A 14,490-nucleotide genomic window follows, 5' to 3' on the forward strand; every position below is an offset into this window, starting at 1 on the left:
TGGTTTTCTTAGCATGATCTAAAATATCAAATGACTGAAAGGAATTCATCATCAAAGATGGATTTGGATTCTCATTTTGAGAATTTAAAATATTTGGTACACTAGTCTTCAATGCATGTGTAGAAGAATTGACAGCAGTCAAAGAATCACTTACACTTTTATCCTTCACGGCATCCATTGACATAACATTGTTTTTTGCAAGATTTGGTATGGGAGTCCCACGCTTCACAATAGAAATTGGAAAACGTTGAGTCCTTAATTTGAGTAGAATCATCACTCTTCACAATGACAAGTGGTTGAGCTACCTATGCTTGCGAATGGGTGAATACTGCAAAGACATCCCCATCATGTGTATCTAGCATATCCTCTTCTTGATATTACATAAACCTAATATTAGAGTTGCCAGCCAACTCTGCATCACCTTCTTGATGTGAATTGGCATCTTCTTCACCAAAAGGAGGAAGATCATTCTATTCAACTTCATAATATCCTATAGCTAAACTTTGGGGTGGTGCTTCCAACGCAAGCCTCTCTGGAGCAGGAGGAAATTTATTCTGATTATGCATGGCATAATTAGAAGCATTGTTTGGATAAGTCCTTCTTGGAACATCACGATAAGAAGTATTCCCTTGTGAGGAAATTTGCTTGTTAAGTGCCAACAACTCATTTGCTAGCTTCTGTATCATGGGATCAGCAAAACTATTTGAAGAGAAAGATGCATCGACAACTTGATTACTCCTAACCTTGTTAGGATCTCTCCTTTTCTTACCCACAAGGATAAGATCATCTTCAACCGATATAGCCATTTGTTGAGCAGCGGCCAAATCTATAAGATTGTTCCTTCACAAAAGAAAAATCACCTCTAGTAATTGGGCGTTGATGAAAAAGCATTTCAGGTTCCCAGTACTGGGTCGTGAAGCAACTGGAATGTGATTGTACAATCTATTGAACTTTGCTACAAATTCACACATAGCTTCCTGGGGTTCTTTCTTCATTTGCGTTAACTGAGCCAGCAGTGCATGATCATCTTCGGCAGATTTGAACCTTGCTTCAAACAATGTTCTGAGAGTTGCCCAATTTGTGATACAAGCGTTCGTAAGATGATAGAACCAATCAGCAGCAGCTCCATGCAAAGTCTCAATGAATAGTCTCACCGAAACATTTTCATGCTCAACACCTAGGACTCCACATGCGATGTAGAAGGCAGCAATGTGTTCATCCAGGTGTTGAGAACCAACACCCAAAAATTTGGGCAAATTTTTCTGCGTACCTTTGGGAAGTTCATGCAAAGGCATGGTCAAGTTCAAAGGACCAAAAGCAGTACCCCAAGGTCCAGGAGCAACCATCCTTAATGGATTATAGGATGGTATTACAAAATGATTTGCAAGTGGAACAACTGAAACTTGCAAACTTGACACCTCACTTGGTACAGGAGATCATCGTGTAGATGGAGGAAAACTTCGCGTCTGCTGCAAAGGAGAAAATATCCGTGGAGGTGTCACAAAGGTAAAATTAAATTGCTGCAATACTTCAAAAGTAGGATCAACAATTCTTGCTAATCACTACCCATGAGTGTAACTTTGATTAGCCAGATTATGATTTGAAGAAAAACAACAATATGGAAATTACAATGAAGCACACTGCGACCCAAAAGACAAACTGGCTGCACGTCGCTCCCCAGCAGAGTCGCCAAAAAATTGTTGGGTGAATATTTTGTCACCAGTGTACCAATGGTGAAATATATAATTCACACAATGCTATGCTGAGAAATTAATCTCTCCTCTCATCAAGGGGAGGTTCTCTATGAAATTTCTCCTCTAATTAATAAGAAATTAAATTTGTGGGTTGGTATTGGGCATATAACTCTCTTTTTTCAGAGTTTATGTATTCTCCCTTCACCTAGTTACAATTTCTCTATCTCTTTAGATACTTAAAGAAAATAAATATTAATCTAACAAACTACACCAAGAGTTACTATTAAGTAGCACAAAGTCTCCTTCAAGGTAACACTAATTCAAACTGATTGTTACAAATTAAACAATTAGAAATTTAGGTTGTAGCTCAAAGTCTTCAAGTATAGATTTCTAATCCATTAAACTACAAATAACCATAGCAATACAAAGCTTACCACAAGTTACTTAATTTATCAGCAAATTTCTCAAGTATGCTAAGAGCACAAAGTCTACTTACAAGATTTGAGAGCTCTCTTACCACATAGCAATATCTTTTTCATGCTTAGCAAAACTCTACAGATTTTTTATCCCAACTAAGACTTTGGGCTTTTTGTGGTGAAAATCCTATCAAATGAATAAAGAAAATAGTTTTGTTGATTACAAACTTTGTGTTGTATCAAGAAAATCATTTATATAATTTAATGTTCCTATGTCCATTGAATATATATTATCTTTACTTCTTTGATCTTTAAGATATTGCTATGTGGTTAGAGAGCTCTCAAATCTTGTAAGTAGACTTTGTGCTCTTAGCATACTTGAGAAATCTGCTGATAAATTAAGTAACTTGTGGTAAGCTTTGTATTGCTATGGTTATTTGTAGTTTAATGGATTAGAAATCTATACTTGAAGACTTTGAGCTACAAGCTAAATTTCTAATTGTTTAATTTGTAACGATCAGTTTGAATTAGTGTTACCTTGAAGGAGACTTTGTGCTACTTAATAGTAACTCTTGGTGTAGTTTGTTAGATTAATAGTTCTTTTCTTTAAGTATCTGAAGAGATAGAGAAATTATAACTGGGTGAAGGGAGAATATATAAACTCTGAAAAAAGAGAGTTATATGCCCAACACCAACCCACAAATTTAATTTCTTATTAATTAGAGGAGAAATTTCATAGGGAACCTCCCCTTGTTGAGAGGAGAGATTAATTTCTCAGCATAGCGTTGTGTGAATTATATATTTCATCATTGGTACGTTGGTGACAAAATATTCACCCAATAAGTTGTTGGCCATTGTACATATACCTATGTAGACTATTGTGGACAACTTGCTACATAATTTCCCTGTTGTCCACAAGTAAAACAACTTCCTCTAGTGAAACCATGAATGACAGAAGGTGCACTAGGCTGCTGAAAAATGCATCCACTAGAGTTTTGCTGAGATCTCGGTGTTGCCTATGAAGCCTGGAAAAAAAAAAAAAGCATGTTGCCTGCTACGCTCTATCACCTCATGATCTATGCCTGCGGGAAGAATCCCAATCTTGAGAGCTCTTCTTCTGCTGACAATGATTAGCTCTGAGAGATGGAGGATCACTCCTATCATGTTCTGATGCCTGAGACTGACCACCTCTCACATCAAATCCTAAAAATAGAGCACTGACAGACTACACAGCGAGTGTAACTCCAAGGCCCAAAGTTAGATTCTCCTCTGCTATTTGTGCCTTCTCCACAGCTACCTCCATAGTCTTAGGCTCATGCATCTAAATCTCGCCACTGATGTAATCACTAAGAGCTCTCACAAAATGTTGAATCAACATCGGCTCATCATCCACTATCCCAGCGTACTGCTTAAGCTTAAAGAACTCATGCTCATACTGCTCAATTTTCATATCCTATTGTCTTAGATCATGAAACTTATCAACCTTCCTCTGTCTCCTGTGGTCTGACAAGAACTGAGCACGAAACTGCTATAAGAACCTCTCCCATGAAATTGTTGCTATGTCTAGATGTAACTTTTGCTCCTCCATATGCCACCATGTCATCGTGAAATCATGAAGATGCATAATCGCACATGTCGCCACTGCTGCACGGATGTATAGAAAAACACCTACCCTGGTCTAATAGCCAAGTCTCTACCTCCATGCTACTGCCTAATCCATCTAAAGTGGGAGGGTGAGTCCTCATCAAATCTCTCATGTGTCTTGTTGTATTCATATCATGATCAGGTATCACATCAACTCTCCTTTGAGGTGAATGTGAACATTCCCTCACTCACTCATGAACCTCCTCTCTATTCTGATGACTAGCATGATGATATCCCTCTTGCTGATTCACCTCCTGTCTCAGTGCTAAATGTCCAAGAAGATCCTGAAGCACATTAACCAACTGCAAAACTATGTTGCCACTCTGTTGATCCAGTTGTTGTTGCTCACAACATGACCCTTCATAAATCTCTGGATGAGGGTTTCGTCAAGTGCCCCTATGACCAACTTAGCCACAACCTCTACCTATAGCAGGCATCTTAACTAAGCAAGATGCAAAATATTATAAGATGAAATCTAAGGAAACTAAATGCAAGAAAACAACCACTAGGGACAATAATGTGACTGATCCCACACTAAAGTGTTACTACATGCAATGGGCTCATATGAAGCCAGAGTACCCAGTGTATGAACATGGGCTCTGATACCAGATGTAATGCCCACAAAAATACCCTAGAGAAATACACTAACTAACATGCAAATAGAGATTAAAAAAAATTCAAAACAACAACTAATACAACCATCCATTAATCAAATAGCATTTAACCCTCATAATCAAATTCACATAAGAACATAATGCAAGTTAAAAATAAACACAACATATCTAACATCCTCTAGGGCATCTCAACGTCATCACTTAAACTAACCATAAGCAATAACACAACATAATATCATAAGCCTAATAACACAATTACCACCATAGTCTAATGCATACTAACACCTAGCATGATTCATTCTTCCATTCATACATGAACATTCACTATTCTATAACATGAATATATCCATTTACTAAACCTACCTTAACCATCCCATATTAAATTCATTTTAAAACACCAATACCAAATGTTCCTACTACCAATTATTTATGCATTTCTATAATCATATCTAATCATAAGATAATCTATCATATTTCCAACATCACATAAGACTATAAGCATATCATAAATCAATTTCCATGAATGAACCAATATTACAAGTTAAATCATCAATTCTCCTAACATACTATTACAACATATAAGAATACAATATATTTCACAACAAGTATCATAGTTCTATTTACATTTCAACTACATAAATCAATACATAAAATTCCATAAAAACATTTACTTCAATCCACTACAAGAATCTATCCAAAGTTGAGAAGTTGAGCTATCCACATCCACGCAAGAGCATCCAATGAAGAACATCCCAATGGAAGAAGGCATCAAACCTCCTGGCCATGTGGAACCAAAGGAACCACCCCCCATGCTAGGATATGACACAAGATCCCACACATACTCTAGATCTAATCTGATACCTAACAACCAAGGGAAAGACTAACGACAACAACAAGAAGCAAACATTGAAATCAAAACAAAAACAAACACAAGACCCCAGAGGCAACACAACCAATAATCTCAAGTACTAGGACCTACATGTAGGGAAAAGAGTGTCATCACATGTGACATGTGGGTACTTGGTACCTATCTTGGTTAACCCAATGCACATGCAGAGCCATCTCAACCTTTATGTAGTGAGGGAGATTAGCTTACCTGGGTTGCCAAGGCCTTCCCAGTCATATCTCGATCCTCTACCATAGGGCAAGGCAAAGGGGCCAACATTTTTTTATTATCTTATTAGGATTAACTATTCTACCCAAACCCAAAGAATTATTAATTAAGTTATCACTTATTAATAATGGAAAAATTTTCGTGAGGTACCTAGAGATATAGACCCTGAGTACACCTGGAAGCCCAATCCATGTGATCCCAGTCACTCACTAAGAAGCCCAATCTCCCCCTTGCATGCACCTAAACCTTAGGATGATAACAAACACAACAAAGACTATCATAAAGCCATCAAAATCCATCATGGAATAATCAAATAATCCACAGCAAGGCCTATCTACTTGCTGGCTCAAGAATATCAACTATCGCCTCTCTAACAAGGCACATCAACATCAAAGAGAAACTATTAATACCATAAGCACAAAATGATATCAAAAAATAATAGGAAACCATAAGAGAACCTCAAAAATAGATTCATCAACATGGAACAACATCAAACATGCCCTCAAATTGCCTCTGGTTCAATCCCAAATCAGACAGACTTCAAACAGACCTCCAACCAGATCAAAACCCTGAAACCAGTAGTTTGGTGCATACATTCAGTTGAGTGGCACATTTGTGTGCTTTTATGGTGCATTTTTACCATCTTTTGGCGCATTTGTCCACTGTTGTGGCACTTTTGTGCCAAAACCCAAAATTGCATAAAAATTGCTAAGTACCGAAACCCATTTGCCAAAAACATAAAAGGAGATAAATGACAAAACTAAGGTCATCAAAGATGTACTGAAATGAGCTCCAAGAAGGTACTAAAGACTTAAAGAAATAAAAATTAAACAAAGAGATCCGAAAAAAATCATATATCAGACTTAGAGGCAAAACGCCTCCCAGAACTCTCAAAACAAAGACATCTCTCTACAAACTTGCATCCAAACTTCACAAAGGTAGACATACACTCAGACCCATCCAAGGAAGCATTAAATACATATATTAACATTCAAACAATGTCATTTCATAAGAAGACAATAAGTAGATCAAAGGAAAACAATATATATTCGCATACTGGGCATTCACGGCAATGCACACACAGCAATTTCCCAAAATTCATAACTAAGCAAGTGAAACCCAAAACCCATTAATTCCTAAATCAAAGCCATGAAAAGAGAATATAAATGATATTCCCATCTCCCAAAATAAATCAAACATGGTGTATACAATCTTTACAAATCTGAAACTAAGAAATGAAGGAACAAAGGGCTCCAACCTGCACCTTGCGTTAAGGAATGAAACGAATGAAGAACCACAAATTCCAGCAAATCCTTAGAAAACCAAAAACCTCCCAAATCCAGGCCAAGAACAAAATATTTGAGAATCCAAACTAAAAATCCAATGCTGCAGAAGAATACCTGACAAAATACTCAAGAAACCAATAAATAGAAAATCAAAGCATAAACTATAGAAAATATCCACCAATTAAAATATTGTAAAATAATATATTTATTACCAACCATTGCAAAACCCAAGGTAACAATAATAAAATACTATTTAACTTACTTACCCAATAAAATATCCAATAGAATAATAGGGTAGGTAGAAAGAATCTACCGATAATCCAAAAGAGTAAAAATAGAATAGTAATATAAACAACTCATAAAATCGTGGACACAAGTAATTATAAAAGCCCAATTAATTAAATAATCAAGAGGTATAAATAAATACCACCAATAATTAATAAATAATAATTACTCCCCAATATCAATAAATAATCCTTGATAAACCGAGGAATCCATAATATTAATAACACATTATTATTTAAATATTCATACCAACTATATATTTAATTTATTATTATAAATATTAATCTATTATTTTAATTTAACATTATTAAACCATATAAATAAATTTAGTTAATTAATTATTAACCAATTAAATAATTATCACACTACACAAAGCAAGCCACCAATTAAATAAATACTCTAATGATGCACAAAAATAAAAGACGAATCAGGAAAGGGCACTACACCCCCACTGAATGTAGGTATATTGTGCTTCATAATGCATTGTAACGTCAGTTCCAACAAGTCTGGTTAGGCATTCTTACCCTAGGCATGCTCCTATTTTTCCCTCCCACTTGGTCGAACACTTAGGACCATACCCTATCGGCACCATCCCTTGAGTGCCCTAAGTGCAAAAAATTGTCAAATTTTGACAAGTTGTATCTTGGAATCCATGGCACTTGCGCATGATCAGGTTGAACCTACAAGGTCACATGAAGGCTACCTACAATAGCCTATCTCTATTTTTCAAGATTCGGAGCGGTTTTCGTAGGGCAGCAATTTTTCACTTGACAAAAAAATCATCAGTTTCATTCAATGAAAAGTTGCCATGGAGCCCAATTCTCGTTCTTCTTGGCATGGGCACGAATGGTCAGTTCCAACAAGTACGGCTAGGCATTCTTACCATAAACATGATCCTATTTTTCCCCCCTACTTCATTGAACACTTAGGGCCATACCCTACTGTCGTCGTCCCTTAAACGCCCTAAGTGCAAAAAAAATGTCAAATTTTGATAGGTTGTATCTTGGAATTTGTGGAACCTGCGGATGATCTGTTTAAACCTACAGGGTCACGTGATGGATACCTACAACATTTTGTCTTGGTTTTTCAAGATTCGAAGCGGTTTTTGCAAGGCAGCGATTTTTCACTATACGAAAAATTCATCAATTTCATTCAATGAAAAGTTGGCACGGAGCTCAATTCTCATTCTTCTTGTTGTGGGCGTGAACCATCAATTCCAACACATCCAGATAGGCATTCTTACCCTAAACATGCTCCTATTTTTCCCTCCCACTCGGTCAAACGCCCAAGGCCATACCCTACCAGTGTCGTGCCTTGAGCGTCCTAAGTGTGAAAAATTGTCAAATTTTGATAGGTTGTATCACAAAATCTGTGGCACTTGTGGATGATCAATTTGAACCTACATGGTCATGTGAGTGCTCCCTATAATATCCTATCTCATTTTTGCAAGATTCAAAGTGGTTTTTGTAGGGCAGCAATTTTTCACTTGACAAAAAAAATGTTAGTTTCATTCAATGAAAAGTTGCCACGGAGCCCGATTCTCATTCTGCTCATTATGGGCATGAACCGTTGGTTCCAACACATCCAAAAGCCATTCTTACCATAGGCATGGTCCTTTCCCCCCCCCCCCCCAACTTGGTCGAATGCTCAAGGCCATACCCTACCAACACCATCCCTTGAGTGCCCTAAGTACGAAAAATTGTCAAATTTTGATAGGTTGTATCTCAGAATCTGTGGCACCTACAAATGATCATTTTAAACCTAAAGGGTCCCGTGATGGCTACCCACAATAGCCTGTCTCATTTTTTCAAGATTCAAAGCGGTTTTTGTAGGGCAGCGATTTTTCACTTGACGAAAAAATCGCCAGTTTCATTCAATGAAAAGTTGCCACAGAACCCAATTCTCATTATGCTCATCCTGGGCATGAACCATCAGTTCCAACATGTATGGATAGGAATTCTTACCCTAGGCATGCTCCTATTTTTCCCCCCCACTCAGTCAAACTCTTAGGGCCATACCCTACCGACACCGTCCCTTGAGCGCTCTAAGTGCTAAAAATTGTCAAGTTTTGGCAAGTCGTATCTCAAAATCCGTGGCACCTATGGATGATCTGTTTGAACCTAAAGGGTCATGTGAGGGCTACCTACAATAGCCTATCTCAATTTTTTAAGATACGGGGCAGTTTTCTTAGGGCAATGATTTTTCACTTGACAAAAAAATCATCAGTTTCATTCAATGAAAAGTTGCCACGAAGCCCAATTCTCATTCTTCTCATCATGGGTGCAAAATGTCAGTTTCAATACATCTGGCTAGGCATGCTCATATTTTCCCCCTGCACTTGGTCAAACGCTTAGGGCCATACCCTACCGGCGTCGTCCCTTGAGCACCCTAAGTGCGAAAATTTGTCAAATTTTGACAGATTGTATCTCAGAATTTGTGGCACCTACGGATGATCCGTTTGAACCTACAGGGGAACGTGAGGGATACCTACAATAGAATGTCTCAGTTTTTCAAGATTTGAAGCAGTTTTGGTAGGGCAGTGATTTTTCTCTTGACGAAAAATTCATCAGTTTCATTCAATTAAAAGTTGCGAAAAAGCCCAATTCTCATTTTGCTTTTCACGGGTGCGAACCATCGGTTCCAACATGTCTGTCTAGGCATTCTTACCCTAGGCATTCTCCTATTTTTCCCTCCCATTTGATCAAACGCTCAGTGTCATACCCTACCGGTGTCGTCCCTTGAGCACCCTAAGTGTGAAAAATTATCAAATTTTGATAGGTTATATCTTGGAATCTGTGTCACCTTCAGATGATCCATTTGAACCTACAGGGTCACATGAGGGCTATCTACAATATCCTATCTCATTTTTTCAAGATTTGAAGTGGTTTTCATAGGGCAGTGATTTTTCACTTGACGAAAAAATTGTTAGGTTCATTCAATGAAAAGTTGCCACAAAGGCCAATTCTCATTATGCTTGTCGTAGGAGTGAACCATCGGTTCCAACACATCCAGAAATTTATTCTTACCCTAGGTATGCTCCTCTTTCCCCCCCCCCACTCGGTCGAACGCTCAAGGCCATACCCTACTAGCATCGTCCTTGAGCGCCCTAAGGCAAAAAATTGTCAAATTTTGACAGGTTGTATCTCAAAATCTGTGGAACCTACAAATGATCCATTTGAACCTATAGGGTCTTCTGAGGGCTACCTACAATATCATGTCTCATTTTTTCAAGATTCAGAGCAATTTTTGAAGGGCAATGATTTTTCACTTAACAAAAAAATTGTCAGTTTCATTCAATGAAAAGTTGCCACAGAGCCCAATTCTCGTTATGCTCATCGTGGGTGTGAACCATCAGTTCCAACACATTTGATGAGGCATTATTACCCTAGGTATGCTCATGTTCCCCCCCCCACTCGATCAAACTCTCAGGGCCATACCCTTCAAGCGTTGTCCCTTTAGTGCCCTAAGTGCGAAAAATTGTCAAATTTTGACAGGTTGTATCTTAGAATTTGTGGCACATATGGATGGTTTGTTTGAACCTATAGGGTCACGTGAGGACTACCTACAATATAATGTCTTGGTTTTTCAAAATTCAGAGCGGTTTTCGTAGGGCAGTGATTTTTCACTTGACAAAAAATCGTCAGTTTCATTCAATTAAAAGTTGCCATAGATGTCAATTCTCATTCTGCTCATTTTGGGTGCAAACCATTGGTTCCAACACGTCTAGCTAGGCACTCTTACCCTAGGCATGCTCCTATTTGCCCCCCCCACTTGGTCAAATGCTCAGGGTCATACCCTATCGGTGTCGTCCCTTGAGCACCCTAAGTGTGAAAAATTATTAAACTTTGACAAGTTGTATCTTAGAATCTATGGCACATTCAGATGATTCATTTGAACCTAAAGGGTCATGTGAGGGCTACCTACAATATTTTGTCTCAGTTTTTCAAGATTCGAAGTGGTTTTCGTAGGGCATTGATTTTCCACTTGATGAAAAAATTGTCAGTTTCAGTCAATGAAAAGTTCCCATAGAGGCCTATTCTCATTATGCTCGTCGTGGGCACAAACCGTCGGTTCCAACATGTCCAAAAAGGTATTCTTACCCTAGGCATGCTCCTATTTCCCCCTCCCCACTCGGTCAAACACTCAAGGCCATACCCTATTGGTGTCGTCCTTGAGCGCCCTAAGGCAAAAAATTGTCAAATTTTGACAGGCTGTATCTCAGAATTTGTAGAACCTATGGATGATTTGTTTGAACCTATAGGGTCACAAGAGGGCTACCTACAATATTATGTCTTGGTTTTTCAATATTCGGAGCGGTTTTTGAAGGGCAATGATTTTCACTTGACGAAAAAAATCATCAATTTCATTCAATAAAAAGTTGCCACAGAGCTCAATTCTCGTTATGCTCATCATGGGTGAGAACCATTAGTTCCAACACATCTAATGAGGCATTCTTACCCTAGGCATGCTCCTATTTTTTCCCCTCCACTCGCTCAAACTCTTAGGGCCATACCCTTCTAGTGACGTCCCTTGAGCACCCTAAGTGAGAAAAATTGTCAAATTTTGACAGGTTGTATCTCAAAATTCTCGTTATGTTCATTGTGGGCACAAACCATCAGTTCCAACACATCCTACTAATAATTCTTACCCTAGGCATGCTCCTATTTTTCCCCCCACTTAGTAAACCTCTTAGGGCCATACCCTACCAACATCATCCCTTAAGTGCCCTAAGTGTGAAAATTTGTCAAATTTTGACAAGTTGTATCTTGGAATCTATGACACCTCTAGATGATCCATTTGAACCTATAGGGTCATGTGAGGGATAACTACAATATCCTATCTTGGTTTTTCAAGATTCAGAGTAGTTTTCGTAGGGTAGCAATTTTTCACTTAACAAAAAAATCGTTAGTTTCATTCAATGAAAAGTTGCCACGGAGCCCAATTCTCGTTCTACTCATCATGGGCATGAATCATCCATTCCAACACATCTAGAGAGGCATTCTTACCTTATGCATTCTCTTTTTTTGCCTCCCCACTTGGTCGAACACTCAAGGCCATACCCTACCAACGTTGTCCCTTGAGTGCTCTAAGTGCGAAAAATTGTCAAATTTTGACAAGTTGTATCTCGGAATCCATGGCACCTAGGTATGATCTATTTGAACCTACAGGGTCATGTGAGGGATACCTACAATACCCTATCTCATTTTTTCAATATTCAGAGTGGTTTTTGTAGGGCAATGATTTTTCACTTGACAAAAAAATCGTCAGTTTCATTCAATGAAAAGTTGTCACAGAGCTCAATTCTAGTTCTACTCGTTGTGGATGAGAACCGTTGGTTGCAGCATGTCTGGTGAGGTATTCTTACCCTATGCATGCTCCTTTTTCACCCCCCCACTTGATTGAACGCACAGGGCCATACCCTACCGGCGTCGTCCCTTGAGCACCCTACGTGCGAAAAATTATCAAATTTTGATAGGTTGTATCTTGGAATATTTTGCACCTACAGATGATCTGTTTGAACCTACAGGGTGATGTGAGGGCTACCTACAATAGCCTATCTCATTTTTTTCAAGATTTGGAGCGGTTTTTGTAGGGCAATGACTTTTCACTTGACCAAAAAATCATCAGTTTCATTCAATGAAAAGTTGCCATGGAACCCAATTCTTGTTCTGCTTGTCGTGGGCGCAAACCGTCGGTTCAACATGTCTGGTTAGGCAATAATACTCTAGACATGCTCCTATTTTTCCTCCCCACTTAGTGGAACGCTCATGGCCATACCCTACCGGCACCATCCCTTGAGTGCCCTAAGTGCGAAAAAATTGTCAAACAAGCCTATATTAAATGATTATGAGGATGAAAAGGATAAACATAGACTAACATGCCTATATTAAGTTTTAATGAATTTAGGGAAGTAGTAATGATCATGATCTTCAATATTTGCATATATTTTAGACACATAATTACCATTAGACTTACATATGGCATCCATGAACTAACAGAAGTGGGCCATACACATAAGATTTGTTTGTCTATGCATCTCTTTTCATCATAATCAATACAACTACACCAATGTACTCATGTAAAAATACATTATATATCATCAATACAACTAAACCAATGTACTCATGTACAAATACATTGCATATCATCAATACAACTGCACTAATTTACTCATGTACACTTACATCATATATCATCAATACAACTACACCAATGTGCTCATGTGCAAATACATTGTATATATTTGTATGTACAAATATATTGTATATCATTGTAACAAAGTTACATCAGTATACTCATATAAAAATACAACATCCCCCGTCATGTGTATCTGATATCCTCACGTCCTAAGTGCCAAGCTTGCGTAGAGCAATGTCTACATATAAATGAAGACCAACATAAGCAACGTGAACAACATAAAAAAGACCTACATTTTTAAAAAAAAATTAATCTACACATTAAAAAACATGATAATAAACAAAGAGGTCAGATTAAAAAACCATGAAGATGGGTCCTTTCAAATTATATTGAGTGTACCCACAATGTTGATGCAAAAATTGTGATGCAATAGTATTGTAAATCATCAAACAGGCCTGCATTTTGAGAATTGTTAATCTACACAAAAAAACATGAACATAAAGGTTTTATGATAATTATTTGAAATGAAATGCATGTTAGTAAATGGAGAGGTGGCATTATATACCGTGATGATATGTCCCTTCAAATTATATCAAGTGTACCCGCTATGTTGATGCAATAGTATTGTATATCATCAAAAAGAGCTGCATTTTTTAGAATTGTTAATCTACACATAAAAAACATGAACATAAAGTTTTTATGATCATTATTTGAAATGAAATGCATGATAATAAACAAATAGGTCAGATTATAAGTCATGAAGATACATCCTTACAAATTATATGATCAAATGTACCCACTACGTTGATGCAAAAATCATGATGTAATAGTATTGTTCATCAAAAAAACCTGCATTTTTAAGAATCCTTCATATAAACATAAAAAACTTGAACATAAAGGTTTTATGATCATTATTTGAGATGAAATGCATGATAAAAAATTAAGAGATAATAAAGACCTGCTACTCAAGTGTTCCTGAAGAGTCATATTTTTGCTTAAGAGTATCCAGCATTACTTCATGATTAGAACTAGTCACTGTCCATAGTTATTTTTGTCTTCGGTCTTGCTTGATACTTCAACAACTTCATATTTGTAGCTATAATAAGGTGTGAATACATGAGAATGGTTTTGTGTCTCTCATAGTCTTCAAATGTTGGCATGTCATTATTTCTAATCATGTATGTTTGAAACCAAGTTCCTACAACAACAACTGAACCTCCACAAAGATGCTCCTAAATGATTGACAATGACAAATTTGTCTATAAGAATCTCTCAAAAGCAAAAAATTTGTCACTATCT

The sequence above is a fragment of the Cryptomeria japonica genome, chromosome 4, assembly GCF_030272615.1.
Source record: "Cryptomeria japonica chromosome 4, Sugi_1.0, whole genome shotgun sequence".
In the NCBI taxonomy this organism is placed as follows: Eukaryota; Viridiplantae; Streptophyta; class Pinopsida; order Cupressales; family Cupressaceae; genus Cryptomeria; species Cryptomeria japonica.